Below are 13,680 nucleotides of genomic sequence, written 5' to 3'. Positions count from 1 at the left end.
ATTAATCACAGATTTCTGCAACAACTTTTAAAATAACCAACCACTAATCATTATATACCTTTCGAAAGGTGATTGTAAGTAGAAGTTTTTTCATGAATAGTGCACGTTTTAAACTTATATAATATTTTTGAGAAAAATTAAGTCGAAAGTTTTTGGAAAAAATAGAAACTTGCTATTTCTTATGTTTGGGCCACCAAGTGAAATACTTGATATTATTATTTTGGAATATAAATTAGCTTATTTAAAAGGAAATTTAACCTTCTTTCAAATGAGCTTATTAAAATAGCTGTAGTTTTAATAGTTTGAGAAATATAGACAACTTTTTGCTAAAAAGTAGTAATACATTAAAAATATCAATATATAGTTTTCGTGACCGCAAATTGTTAAACTTAGGAAGGAAGATTTGCGAGGAATCGGTCAAATAAAACAACTAGTCCTTTTTGCCATCGTTTCGAGAAATATATTGTCCTCTTCAGGGCCTGGATATTACAAATACAAAACAAATAATTATAAAGAATTTATTGTAATTTACTGTTTATCGTATTTTTGTATTACTGATTTTTACTGTTTTTTTCTATGTTACTGACTCTGTAAATTGTTTTGTATTTGTAATATCCAGGTCCTGAAGAGGATAATATATTTGTCGAAACGTTGGCAAAAAGACGAGTTGTTTTATTTGACCGATTCCTCGCAAATCATCCATCCTAAGTTTAAAAATATCTATAAAACGGAGCAGAATCGAGCCGTAGTTTAACATATATGGAATTTTTTGTTGCAAATAATGCCCAAAATCACCTCCCAAAGTTTCGTCTACTCCTCCGTGTACACCCTTGCATACGTACTAGTTGGTTCTAAGAATACCATATTCCATCTATCCCTCTTTAGTTTTGGTTCTTAATTATTTTCCTGAAGTACATTTTTTCCCGTTATGCATAAAGGGCGCTATAGTAGCCGAGCGGTTGGAGCCGAGACCTGCGAAGCTAATATGTATTGTGGTACTGGGTTCGATTCCCGGTCTTAAGCCTTGGATTTTATTTGATGGTTAATAAAAGAAATTTACAGTTTGCTAGTCGCCTCCGTCCACGACATCTAATTGGTAGTTGGACGTTAAGTCCCGGCTGAAAAAATAGACGATTACTTTACTTTACTTATACTGTTGGGAAAAATGTCATAAAACCCAGCTCTACTTTTACCAAATTAATGTTTACATTGTTACATCTAAGGTTAATATTTCTTTCTTCCTGACTGTTTAGGTACTGCAATGTTTAGTAATTAGGTAATAATTGTCAATAGTGTAAGCCCTTAAAGTGACCTAATCACTAGGTCCAAAGGTTGGTGAAGAATAAACAAAATTGTGACTGAAATTGTCAAAATTCTTACTTTTTTTGTAACACATTCAAGAATTTAGTTAATCCAAAACAGAATTCTGTCAAGACAATGAATACTCGCACTAATAACGCGTAAAATTAATCAAGTTAAAAAAAAAAAGGTAAATTATGCCCGGAAGTAGTGGAGAATACGCCCCCTTGGCTTGTTAATACAATAAACTCTCTTATTGTTAGGATTACGTTGAAAGTTACAATTCACAAAAATAGATTAAACTAAGTGTTTTATTAACACAATTAACGTGAAGTGTCAATTAAGCTACAAGTGTACATTCAGAAAGGATATTGACAAAGTACTTGTAACTTAACGAAGTTAAAATACTCATGTATGCTCTTTCGCTAACAGTCACTAATTTAGTATGAGTGCCGAAGTATAGGAGTACGTATGCCCTTTTAGACTGTTATTTTTAACTGTTGTATCACCACCCATTTTTTTTAACGGGTATTCGAGAACTGTTCTGTTTCTTTGATATTGATTATTACTTTGAATATGTTTTAAATTTTCATGCTTTCTTACATCATTAATGTTTAGTAGAATCTTCTTAACAAAAACTTACAGTTTAAATTGTTAAGTATAAGGGTTGATTAATTAATTAATATAAGTTAAGTAGTGGAGGGGGGGGCACATTTGAACAGAATTTACATTTTCTGTTGCAGAGTGCACCAGAATCGTATTATTGAACCTTTTTATTTTGTTTACGACAACTTTCAAGTCTTCTTAACAGATCTATATCAATAAACAGTTGGTACTTTACATACATATCTACATTTTTTTAATTTAAAAATGTATGTGTCAACTGTTAATATCTGCCCCACTGGTGGGGTACCTTTGAACACAATATAAAATAGAAAGAAATGATATTACTTTACTCTGAATCTACCTTCTATCAGTTATTTCTCTCACTACTACATTACTTTCTCTTTTAAACCACTGAAATCTAGTTCAAAAATCAAGAATGACTCAGTTCAGGAATGTTGTACCCGAAGTGTGATGGATTTAGGAAGTTTGAACAAAATATTCGGTTTGTTGCGCTTCTTAATGTAGGTTCGGACCACTTTCCCCTTCTCTGCGATTAAACTTAAAAAAAAAGTTACAAACTTGCAGGTCGGTGGGGCACATTTTAACTGGTGATGTAGAAATGTGCCCCCTCTCCTTCCATAAAAGAAATTATAATATCCAACACTTTTTGCAAGCAAATAGTATTTTGTAAATACTAGGTTTAAAAAAGACGATTTCCAAATGTTGATATGGACTAACAATACACCTTGTCCACTACAATCTTCACAATACACTTCCTAAAGCTGCAACAGAAATTTTACTTCTTCCACCTTACAAAATATAACATTCCTCAATTCTGACTTTACAAACAATGAAAACGAAGTGAAACTCTGACAATTATACAACAGGTCTACCGCAAAATATGGAGAAAATTGCCAATCATAAATGTTTTAAATATTTGGCGAGAAATTAACTGTTCTAAGGTGTCCCAATCTCACCTACTCAACATTTCGTTAGTACTTCATTGATATCATTTAAGTAATTTTACTGCTCTAACTTTTTATCAGTATTTTTTAGAATTTATTAGATGTCACAAACCCTTATGTTGGCCATATTCATTTTAAAATATTTGTTGCAAGTAAAGAGCTGTAAAAGAATCACAATTTACTTTCAAGAAATTCCATGTTTTCAGTCAACATTTTACCCAAATTCTCATGAATATTATTAGAAAAATTGAAATTAAATTAATGCGCGTTAAAAAAATTAAATAAATAAAATGGCTGCCGCTTTTTAAAGGTATAAATAAACATAACAATGTTTTGTAAGATCACATTGAACGCAATAAACTTCTGAAGTATGAAATTTCTCATTAAAACAAGCCTAAATAAACATCTACAACATGTTTTTTGATGGGAAAATACCTTCATAAAGCAGCGAGTTGCTAACTGCAATATGCTAGTTCTCCAGATGTAATAAGTTGGTTTGGAAGTTGAGTGCTCTGAAAGCTTGGTAACTCTTCATGTAAATGTTGTCATCTGGTCTAGCTTCTGTGTCACTTCCTGGTTGTTATTAAAAGGTTGTAATTTCTAATTCACGTTTCTCCATTCCTATTTTATCATTTATTGATTTATTTTTTGATTTTGCAAAAATAAATTTGCACATTTTGCGTTTGAGTAAAATATTATGGAGCTAATTTTTGATTTTTGTTTTTTTTTTATAATACCCCGAAAATTAAACCGGAAGTCATGGCATTTTCAGCTGACTGTCATCTTGCAGCTTGTATAAATTGGACCGTTTTCCATTTCCGTTCACCTGTGTTCTGGGCTTCCAGTTTTTCTTATATACAGGGTGTATACGGAGGAGTGGTCGAAACTTCGGGAGGTGATTCAGCAGCTCAAATGCAACAAAAAAATATTCTCTTCACAGATATTTGCAATTTTAACTTTTTAAATCGTGTGGGCGGGTGCCAAGTCAGTCTTTTGTGTTTAATAAATTTAGATTAATAATGAGGGGTCCCTAAACAGTGCTTTTAGACAAAAAAATAGTAATTTTATTTAAATCTGACATTCTTATAAGAAGAATGTACTTACTAACATACTGAAAGTAGGATATATTTTACGCGGAAGGGTAAACTACAAACGAAAGGAGCATTAGGCTGTGAAAAATATTCCATTAATCAAACTTTGGAAAGAAATGGTAAGGAGAGAAGCGAGTATTGGGTTCCCCCGTGCCAGGTATTAATCTCAACGCTCTCGCTGAATCCAATGCAAAATAAATGGCTACTTTTACAGTTTGAAGAATACCTATCATTTTTCTTATATCTTTTAACTGAAAAGAAAAATTCTAACAACAATTCTCTAAGTTTTAATCTAACTTAAAATGTTAATAGTTTTGTCTTTTCAAGTTCTGAAGTGTCCGGCAAATGGGACGGGAATTTGATTAAAGTAAATGGGAACAACTACATCCATTTTGCTTTCACTCATTGGTTTATTTTTGTACAACTATACCAAGTACAATGAGTAAATAAGATCGCAGAGATAATAAGAAAAACAACACTCGTGACACTTCGCCATATTCTGGCTTGACCGTAGAAGACAGAATATAGGGCACTAGACTTATAAATAAATGGTAATACCAAATGAATTATGAATGATGACAAACAGAAATAAATAATTGTAGCGAAGAGCACTAATGAAAGCATTTTGAAATAAGGATAAAGATCACTCAAGAATTGAAAACGAAGTGCAAAAAATAAAGACCTAATTTTGTTAACAAAATAAATCAAATTGTTAAAACTTTATTTCTATTAATTAAATAGAAATTCAAATAAAATATAAATAAAGGTTGAATATGAATGAGCGAAGCTGAAGCAAACTGGGAAGCTGGAATTGGAAATGTTGTGGAAAACAGACAGGAGAGTGCAGGGAAGTGACCAATGTATACAGGTAAGGAGTTCTAAAGATGAAGAAGTATTTGTTATAGGCTGTTGAACCTGTGAGAAGGAACGTAAAGGTTGGCAGGACAAGAAGGACATGTCCGGGAATGCATAGAGGATTTGATTTGGAGAAATTCAAGGCTATTGGAACAAGGCTGGTTTGGGACTGTCTGGGTGCCCTGAAGGAAATTAGTGACCAAGATAAGGCCTTTCTGGTTTGGGTACCTGGTCATTCAGGACACAAGGGGAAACGAAGTGGCAGATTTATTGGCCTGGGAAGGCTCTGCGGGCCACTTCGTTGGCCCAGAGCCCTGTTTTGGGGTTCCGAAGTGTGTTAAGACTGCGACCATTAACTTATGGGTGCAGAGTAGGTCTCAGGAGTGGTGGCTTGCCACCACTGGGCAGAGACAGGCGAAGGAGTTTATTAAAGGCTATTCGCCGAGGCTGACTGCAGAATTAATCCGTCAAGGGCGTGGGGCTATAAGGATGATTGTAGGCCTATTAACAGGCCACTGCAAGCTCAGAAAACACATGCATCGCATGGGGGCCTGGCAGATGATAGCCTCTTTAGGTTCTGTCAGGAAGAGGAGGAAACGGCACTGCACGTGTTGTGTCATTGTGAGGAGCTCGTGTGGCTAAGGATGTTACTTCTCGGGGAGGAAAAACCAAGGCTGGTGAGCTTTACCCAAGAGTAGCTCTCCAGCATTAAGAGTATGATCAAAAGGACAGGTCTGGTGGGTGAGCTTTAGAGTGAGGGGAGCCCCAATAGATCCAAAGGGGTCGCATGGCGCAGGCCTAGAGGCCGCCCTAGTCTAATCTAATCTAAGGCTATTGGAAAGGCCCCCTAAAGAAAGCAGAAAGCCGAGGATTGAGGTTGTAAATATATACGTAGGTTTCGTGACCGTAAATCGTTAAACTTAGGATTCAAGATTGGCGACGAATCGATCAAATAAAACAACTTGTCTTTTTGCCAACGTCTAACTCTATGCTCAGAAACAGTTTCTGTAACTCAACCAACCCGCATAGCCACACCCTGAAGAAGACAATATATTTGTCGAAACGTTGGCAAAAAGATGAGTTGTTTTTTATTTAACCGATTCCTCGCCAATCTTGAAACCTAAGTTTAAATTGGTGTTGTGGTTTCGATCGGTAGAATGATTTTTTTGAAATCACTCCGTCTCCAGCCTTGTTCCGTCTGTGGAGAGCAATAGTCATAGCTAGGGGAAGAAGCTGTAATTAGAAAAAAGAGTAGAACATTTCTTTACACAAAACTTATCAGCGTATGTAAAGGATATGCCATTACAATAATCATTAAAAAAAAATATTCTCTATCAAATTATATTTAAATATGGTAATAAATTTAGAGAATAAAGTCAAGAGCAACTTAACAATTTTACGATATCTGTGCGCAATAAATAGCTAAACGTAATAAAAATGGTACTAAGGGGAAATATAGAGCAATAACTTTGAAAAGAAAATCAGAGAGACTCCACACTGGGAGGTATGTTAAACCATTCTGTAAACTTTACGAGAAAACGCATCCCGAAATAAAGAGTAACAGCGAGAAAGGGAGATTATAAAAGAGGAGTAGAAGAAGCGGCGAAGAAGGTTATAAAACTGGACCAAACGTGCACACCAGTCGAAACGTAATGTTGAAAATTGGATTTCGATTTTATGCAGCAAAAAAAAAAGATGGCGGCTCCGACTGGTTGAGATAATGAAATGTTTTGTATTTCTTTTTAAGAGACAGAGAGACGTGCACAGGAAAATTTCACTTAGTAGAGAGGACTGAAGGGTGAAACGCACAAACCACAGACTCCTTCTTGTGGAAATCTCTAACCCACGCTACCCAGCAACTTGGCAGAGCTTTCCAATATTCAAACTGCTGCCTTTCAACCACTAACCCAATAATATTATTACACTTTATTGCCTTCAACCTACAACCAAATGGATATATTTGTAAAATTAGTACGATGAACAGAAAAGTGTACTTTCAAAATGAAATATGGTGTGAACACAGGTCGACCTCCTCGTACAGCCGACTACGTCATTGAATTTTCTTCCAACAATTTAAAGCACACAAGATGGCTGACTTTAACATTACGCAGGTTCACTATTTTCAAAAAAAGAAAATCTATAAAAACTATTAAAATTTCCTCTCTCTAATAATGGATGAACGTCCGAACATGTCAGGGGTGAAATATGCGCGCTGCGACGTGTAAAATCGAACGATAAAGATAAATGATAATTTCATCAGATGCAACTACAAGCGGCGACCCTGACTATGCTAGACGGATTTCCAGTACAATAATGGTGGAGAGAAGGATAATCTCTCTGGATATGGCTCGCATGTTTTGTGAAAAAGGATTTAAAAAGAACGCAAAGGAAGAAAATAAATTGGAAAAAAAATTGAAGTGCAAAATGCATGGAAGAAGAATACTGTTAAATTAGAAATGTGGTCGAGAGAAATGAAGCAGATATAGACGACATCTAGGAACAAAACTGTTAGAAGCACGAAGACAAAGGTTAAAATCAGATGAAATGAATGAATGGCCTTCTGAATATCTTCAAAGGTACAACCTGAAATCTTAAGCAAGGCGGAAATGTGTTTTTAAATGGTATTATATAATTTATATTAAATGGTATTTATTTATTTAAAAAAAAATCTTAAGATTTGTGATTTCCGGTTTGTTATGTAACAAAAACAGTTAATTGTGTAAACGTCGGTTTAACGGAACAATTGCATTTTTCTAACGTGAGTAAATAACGGAATTCTTTAATGATATGAGTGGTGCATTTTATCACAATTAACTGAGCTAAAGGCCTATTATATTGTTATTACTATAGATATAGCTGTATTATTTAGCAAAAATTCAAAATTAGACGTTTATCTTCAGACAAATTTACAAAATTTTCGTATTAAGACTTGCTAATGTCCCGTTTTACAAAATTAACAGAAGTTAATTAATTTTTAAAACAAAAAGCCTACTACAATATGCAGTTGAAAAGTCTTAACCTAACAATGCGACCAGTGATTGCGTACTAAACTTTTAGGAACCGGTTCCATAAAGTCGAAATGATATCTAGGAGAACCGATTCTTTATTTTTTAAGAGTGTAAACAAATCACTTATCTAGCCTCACTTTGCTTTAAAAATACCATTTTTTCCACTATTGTGCACACAATTGCAACACAGATTACGGCGCAGTTGCAATTTTGTACGGATCCCGGACTAAAGCAGTCCTTTAGATGCAACACTGCACGATTCAAAACTAAAGACAGAATAATTCATTTATTTTTTAATAACCGATTCCTTAAGGTTTCATAATTTAAAAAAAACGTTTCGCGTGAACCGGTAGGATTGCCATCACTGAATGCGATCCCTATGAACGCACGCAAAATCCCAGTTTTCTAGTCTGACAATCTAGGACCAAGGTAATTCTTAAGCTCCTGTTTATAATTATTATTTTAAGGAAGTTTTGCTGTCAAGTATTTTATAAAAATTATTTTAACGGATGTATGTATGTTTGTATGTAGAAAAAGTATTTAATAAAGACTTTTATTATTATTATTTTTTCTTTTTTTTTGGCGCATCAACAGCTGAGGTCATTAGCGCCCGGAGCTTTTTCCAGTGCACTGCCGGCCTCTGAACAGTGTTCTCTCGTTACAGACAACACTGTCCATCACCGGACAGTGAGCTGTAAGAAGCTCCTAGGAAGAGAAAATCTAAGGGTCAGCTGCTGGATTCGAACCCGGGACCTCCGCGTGGGAGTCCAGTATGCTAACCTCATAGCCAATCCCTTCCCTCGACTTTTATTATTATTATTTCTTTAAAAAAACCATGAGCATCTAAATTATACAAAAATTGAAAATTATTATTTCTTTTTTTCAGATTTACCGACATTTTTGGAAAGCAACGATATTAGCTTAATGGTGAGTTACTTAATTATTAACACTGATCTGTTTGGTGGTTGTATTTTTAATAATTTGAGCTATAAAGCATGAATAATGTAGAAAAGTTATAATAATAATAATAATAAAGCTTTATTGACACCCTTTACAGAGAAAAAGCCTCTCCATTGGAGGATTTAGAGTTCGATTTGTACAATTCAATTTAACAAATTCTGTAGAAAAATTAGGGTTGGTTTTTCTCCCACCAATATATTGACAGTTACAGTTATTTCAGAAGCCAACTGTAGTTAGAAATGTTCAAAATGTTGTTCATTCCAACCCTCAGAAAAGTGCTGGTTAATTTGCTACAAAACCAAAAGACACAAATTAATTTTAAAAAAATTACGATCTGTATTAATTACATACATATATGTAAGTACTAAACAGACGCTATCGACTACTTAAAAGACTTAGACGATAGATCAAAACTCTCTCTGGACAACAAAAGACCGATTTATACTTCTATTTTGAAACCCATCTGGGCGTATGGAATACAGCTGTAGGGTTCAACTAAACGCTCCAATTTCTAAAGGATTCAACCTAAAATACTTCGAACTACACGTACACGCTCCATTTTATGTCTCCAACCTGACTACACACACTGACCTTAACATTCCTTTTATCACCGAAGTCGCTGAAAACACGATACAGAAAACTCCACTTCAGCCTGCAATCTCATATAATTCCACTAGCTCAAAATCTTTCTTCTAGAACTCTTCCTGATAACCCGGACAAGACGTCTTAAAAGACTGAGTGGCCTCGTGATCTCCTCTCAAGTGAAGGAGAGTGACTAACCATAGAATGTTTTGCAGTGTTACTACTGGGTATCTTCTCTACCCGTTACCTTATCATTTACTACTCTATTGTATCATTGTTACTTATAACGCTAACGCGCTGATTGTAGCATAATAAACGCAAAAAAAAAAGTTTTAAGTAAATATGAAAATAGTGAATAGTGAATATTGGTGCATGAAGAGCGAAAGAAAATACCCAGCGGTAGAACTAGAACTCTCTGCAGGTAATTGGTGATGACGATGATGTTCAGTTCTTAAGGAAGCCTCAGGGGCCACTGGCGAATCAGTCAGTGGATTGTTAGGAATGGCAGAAGAGGCAAGAGATAGTACGAGAGGATTAGAATAAGTAGAGAGAGCAGTATGGAACTAGCGGTACGTTTAATGTTATCCAAATTTTGCTTTCCCGGTCTGATTGCCACTGTTCCTACTTAAGTTTTTTCTCATGAATTTGCGCAATTAGCCTTCTAGGATCCCATTATACAATTTGTAAATCAAAAAGGAAAGACATATAGATCTAACTTTTCAAAACAACTTTTATAAAACATATTTGTCTCTTCAAAAATTATATAATTTTTTTTTTCCAGTATTCCTGCCAAAAGTTTTACGATTACAGATTGATAAAAAGTAACTTGTAAAATGTATATTCAAAATAGAAAAGTTTGTGTGAGCTTAGTGTGGAGGGGTGGAGCTCGTTTTGTATGTGACGAACACCTAGAAGTGGCGCACTATTTAGATGGCATCACTTCTCGACTCCACTTACCCACTCTTCTCGGCTGTTATATGCTCGCATACTCCACTCGACTGGCAATTATTTATTCATTTTTTACTCATTGAAGAAGTTCTTTTTATTTTTATTAATATTGAATTAAATTTATATTTTTTTGTTAAGAAAATATTTGTGTTAGTGTGCGTGGTTAATTGTGAAAAGTTTTCTAATAGATATTATGTGACGAGTAAACAAGTGTCATGTTTCTACATTGTTCATAGGTTCATCTTATCGTTGTAGTTCATCAGATCTCTCATAGAAGTTTGATTGTAGGTAGTTTAAAAATGGGTCCTTTGTTTTCCCATTGTTAATATGATCATTGCAGTCCTGAATTATTCATTACGTCCAGATCTATTAAAAAAAGATCGAAAGATAATGAGGAATTAGCAAATATCTGATATATCTTATCACTCTTAGCAGGACTGTTCAGTTAATATTATTAATAATATTTAACACACCATATCTAAATCAATTGTCTACAAATCACATTTTCAGATTTTATCATCTCGAATCTCCTTAAATTTAAGATAGGCAATTATTGTTCAAGTAATTTAGTAATTATTTGATTATTAAACTTATTTACAAGTACTCAATTAAGAAAACTACATCTGATTCTAACTTAGAAGTGAATTATTATTATTATTAATGTTACAATTAGTTATTTATTTGTTATAACTGTGTAATATGCGATCTCGTATTCTTTTGTAGCTAAAAACTAAAAATCCTAATTTAAATAAAATTGGCAAATACTTTCGTTTGTCAAAAGTAAAAGAAAGTACATTTACCAATGAAAAATACAGATCTTCCATTTTATCACGGGCGTAAGAGGGCGTGGTATGTCATACATGGTGGGTAGGCGTGGTTTAATATACAGTTCTCGCTTCTGATTGGCTCTTCAACTAACCTACTTTTCGCACTTCCATCCTTCACGGCGATTGGCCAATTCTATCTTAATAATTATTTCTATGAAAAATTAAAGTTTACTTTTTTTACTAATTTTTCCTCCGTTGGTATTTGATGAAGTATCAAATTATGCAATAAATTTTTTTCTCAATACAAACATTAAAAACAAAAGATTTTTCTTGCTTAATGTGTGGTTTTCTTCACTAATAATGGAAAGGTAAACAGAAAATTGGGAATAACGGTTAGTTCCTTGCGAAGTAGGTAAGAGGAAATCGTGGGTCATGTTCACCATTGTCCCCTGCCATTTTGTATGTTTATTTGTAATACGACTGTTATTTAACGGTTTTTAAAGATTAATAGTTTAAGACCTACTATTACAATCAATCTAGGTTAAATGATGTGCTAATCTTTACTAAACAAATATTATGTTTATGAAAATGGCCAGCATAAGGGTCTGTGATATCTAATAAATTCGAAACGATACTAATGAAAATTTAAATGCTGTAAAATTATCTAGATGATATTTATTGTTATTATAAAATTTGAATAAAACACATTAGCTTTTTCGAACGTTTCTAAATGAAATGTTGGGTCCTTGATTTTGTGTACTTTTTGTCGTTTAATCAACCCTATTAATGCTTAACTTTTTAAACTGTAAGTTTTTGTTGAGGAGATATCTTCTTCATGGATGTTCAAACTGCTAATTACAGCAGTAATTGCTGTTTCCACATACCTTAACATTGTAACATTACATCAGTAAACAAAAATGAATTTTTACACAGAGAAAGGCAAAAATTTTAAAACTTAACTTTGTTCTTTAGAAAAAGTTTGAAATTGATAAAATAAATTAGAGAGAAAACCATACAAAAGGCAGGAAATTGTCCTTTTTTAAAAAAAAAAATAATTAAAGCCGACAATAACTTTATTTTGTTTCAACATTTACTTTCCGCTAAAACAGGCCGGGAACACGGAAGTAAAAACAAATTGGGTAAGTGTCCAACACAGTTACACGGTTTAGAATCGTTTTTCGAAAAGGTACACTGTTTGCATTTTTTACAAAGTATTATTAATTTGATTTCTTTTGAGTAAAAAAAATCTAATGTGCGTATATTTTTAGGGTTACCATTTGTTTTAGAAGATGCTTCAGGGTAAAAACTATTTATATATACGAGGGTCGTTTGAAAAGTCCGTGCAAAGTCAGAGAGATAGCACTACTGGCGCGTATCGAGGTTATGTTTAGTTAGTAGCATCTCTTGGAAGAACACACACCAAGTTTCAGCCAGATCGGTCTATTTCTTTGTGTTTGGCATTCGTTTGAATCGAGGAAGTCGAGTGATTTTCAAAAAAAGACGAAAAAGAATTTCGTATGTTGATTAAACACTACTTTATGAAAGGCAAAACGCCTCAGGAGACTAAAGAGAAGCTTGATAAACATTTTGGTGACTCTGCACATTCGATTAGAACAGTTTATAAGTGGTTTCAAAATTTTCGGAGTGGCCATATGGGCACAAGTGACGCTGAACGTTCTGGACGCCCTGTTGAGGTTACTACTCCAGAAATCATTGATAAAATCCATGATATGGTGATGGATGACAGAAGAGTGAAGGTGCGTGAGATTGCGCTAGTGCTGTGGGCATCTCGAATGAACGGTTACATAATATTTTGCATCAACATTTGGACATGACAAAGCTATCCGCAAGATGGGTGCCGCGATTGCTCACGCTTGACCAAAAACGAAATCGTGTGAAGTGTTGCAAGGACGGTTTGCAGCTATTCCAGAAGAATCCGCAGGACTTTAAGCGTCGTTTCGTCACTGTGGATGAAACATGGATACATCACTCCACTCCTGAGACCAAAGAACAATCTAAACAATGGGTTACCAAGGGGGAATCTGCGCCAAAAAAGGCGAAGACCGTTCCTTCGGCCGGAAAGATTATGGCGACTGTCTTTTGGGATTCGCAAGGAATAATCCTCATCGACTATCTGGAAAAGGGTAAAACTATTACAGGTGCATATTATTCATCGTTATTGGACCGTTTGAAAACCGAGCTGCAAGAAAAACGCCCACGATTGGCCCACAAAAAAGTCCTTTTCCATCACGACTACGCACCAGCTCACACCTCAGCAGTTGTGGTCGCAAAATTAATGGAAATAGGGTTCCAACTCGTTTCACATCCCCCCTATTCTCCAGACTTGGCTCCCTCGGACAACTATTTGTTCCCCAATATGAAGAAATGGCTGGCGGGAAAAAGATTTTATTCAAACGAGGAGGTGATTGCAGAAACGAATGGCTATTTTTCAGACTTGGACAAATCCTATTATTCGGAAGGGATCAACAAACTAGAGCAGCGTTGGACGAAGTGTATAAGCCTAAAAGGAGACTATGTTGAAAAATAAAAAAGGTTTACCCCAAAAAATTAAGTAGTTTTTATTTTTGCACGGACTTTT

General features: G+C 34.5%; 1 protein-coding gene across 5 annotated transcripts in view; it reads left to right on the top strand.

Annotated features, from left to right (window-relative positions):
* LOC141452433 (uncharacterized protein CG43867) overlaps positions 1-13,680 on the top strand; it is a 488,462-nt gene that overhangs the window by 87,218 nt on the left and 387,564 nt on the right. For all 5 annotated transcript variants that reach the window (XM_074124579.1, XM_074124583.1, XM_074124582.1 and 2 more), the window contains one exon: positions 8,711-8,751. The gene's annotated coding sequence lies outside the window, so the exon portion shown is untranslated. The remainder of the gene's footprint in view (positions 1-8,710; positions 8,752-13,680) is intronic.

This window comes from Rhodnius prolixus, unplaced genomic scaffold (genome assembly GCF_049639745.1).
Source record: "Rhodnius prolixus isolate KJV_2025 unplaced genomic scaffold, Rpr scaffold_3, whole genome shotgun sequence".
In the NCBI taxonomy this organism is placed as follows: domain Eukaryota; kingdom Metazoa; phylum Arthropoda; class Insecta; order Hemiptera; family Reduviidae; genus Rhodnius; species Rhodnius prolixus.
The sequence above is the reverse complement of the archived record's forward strand: the minus strand, read 5'-3'. Positions and strand labels throughout refer to the sequence as shown.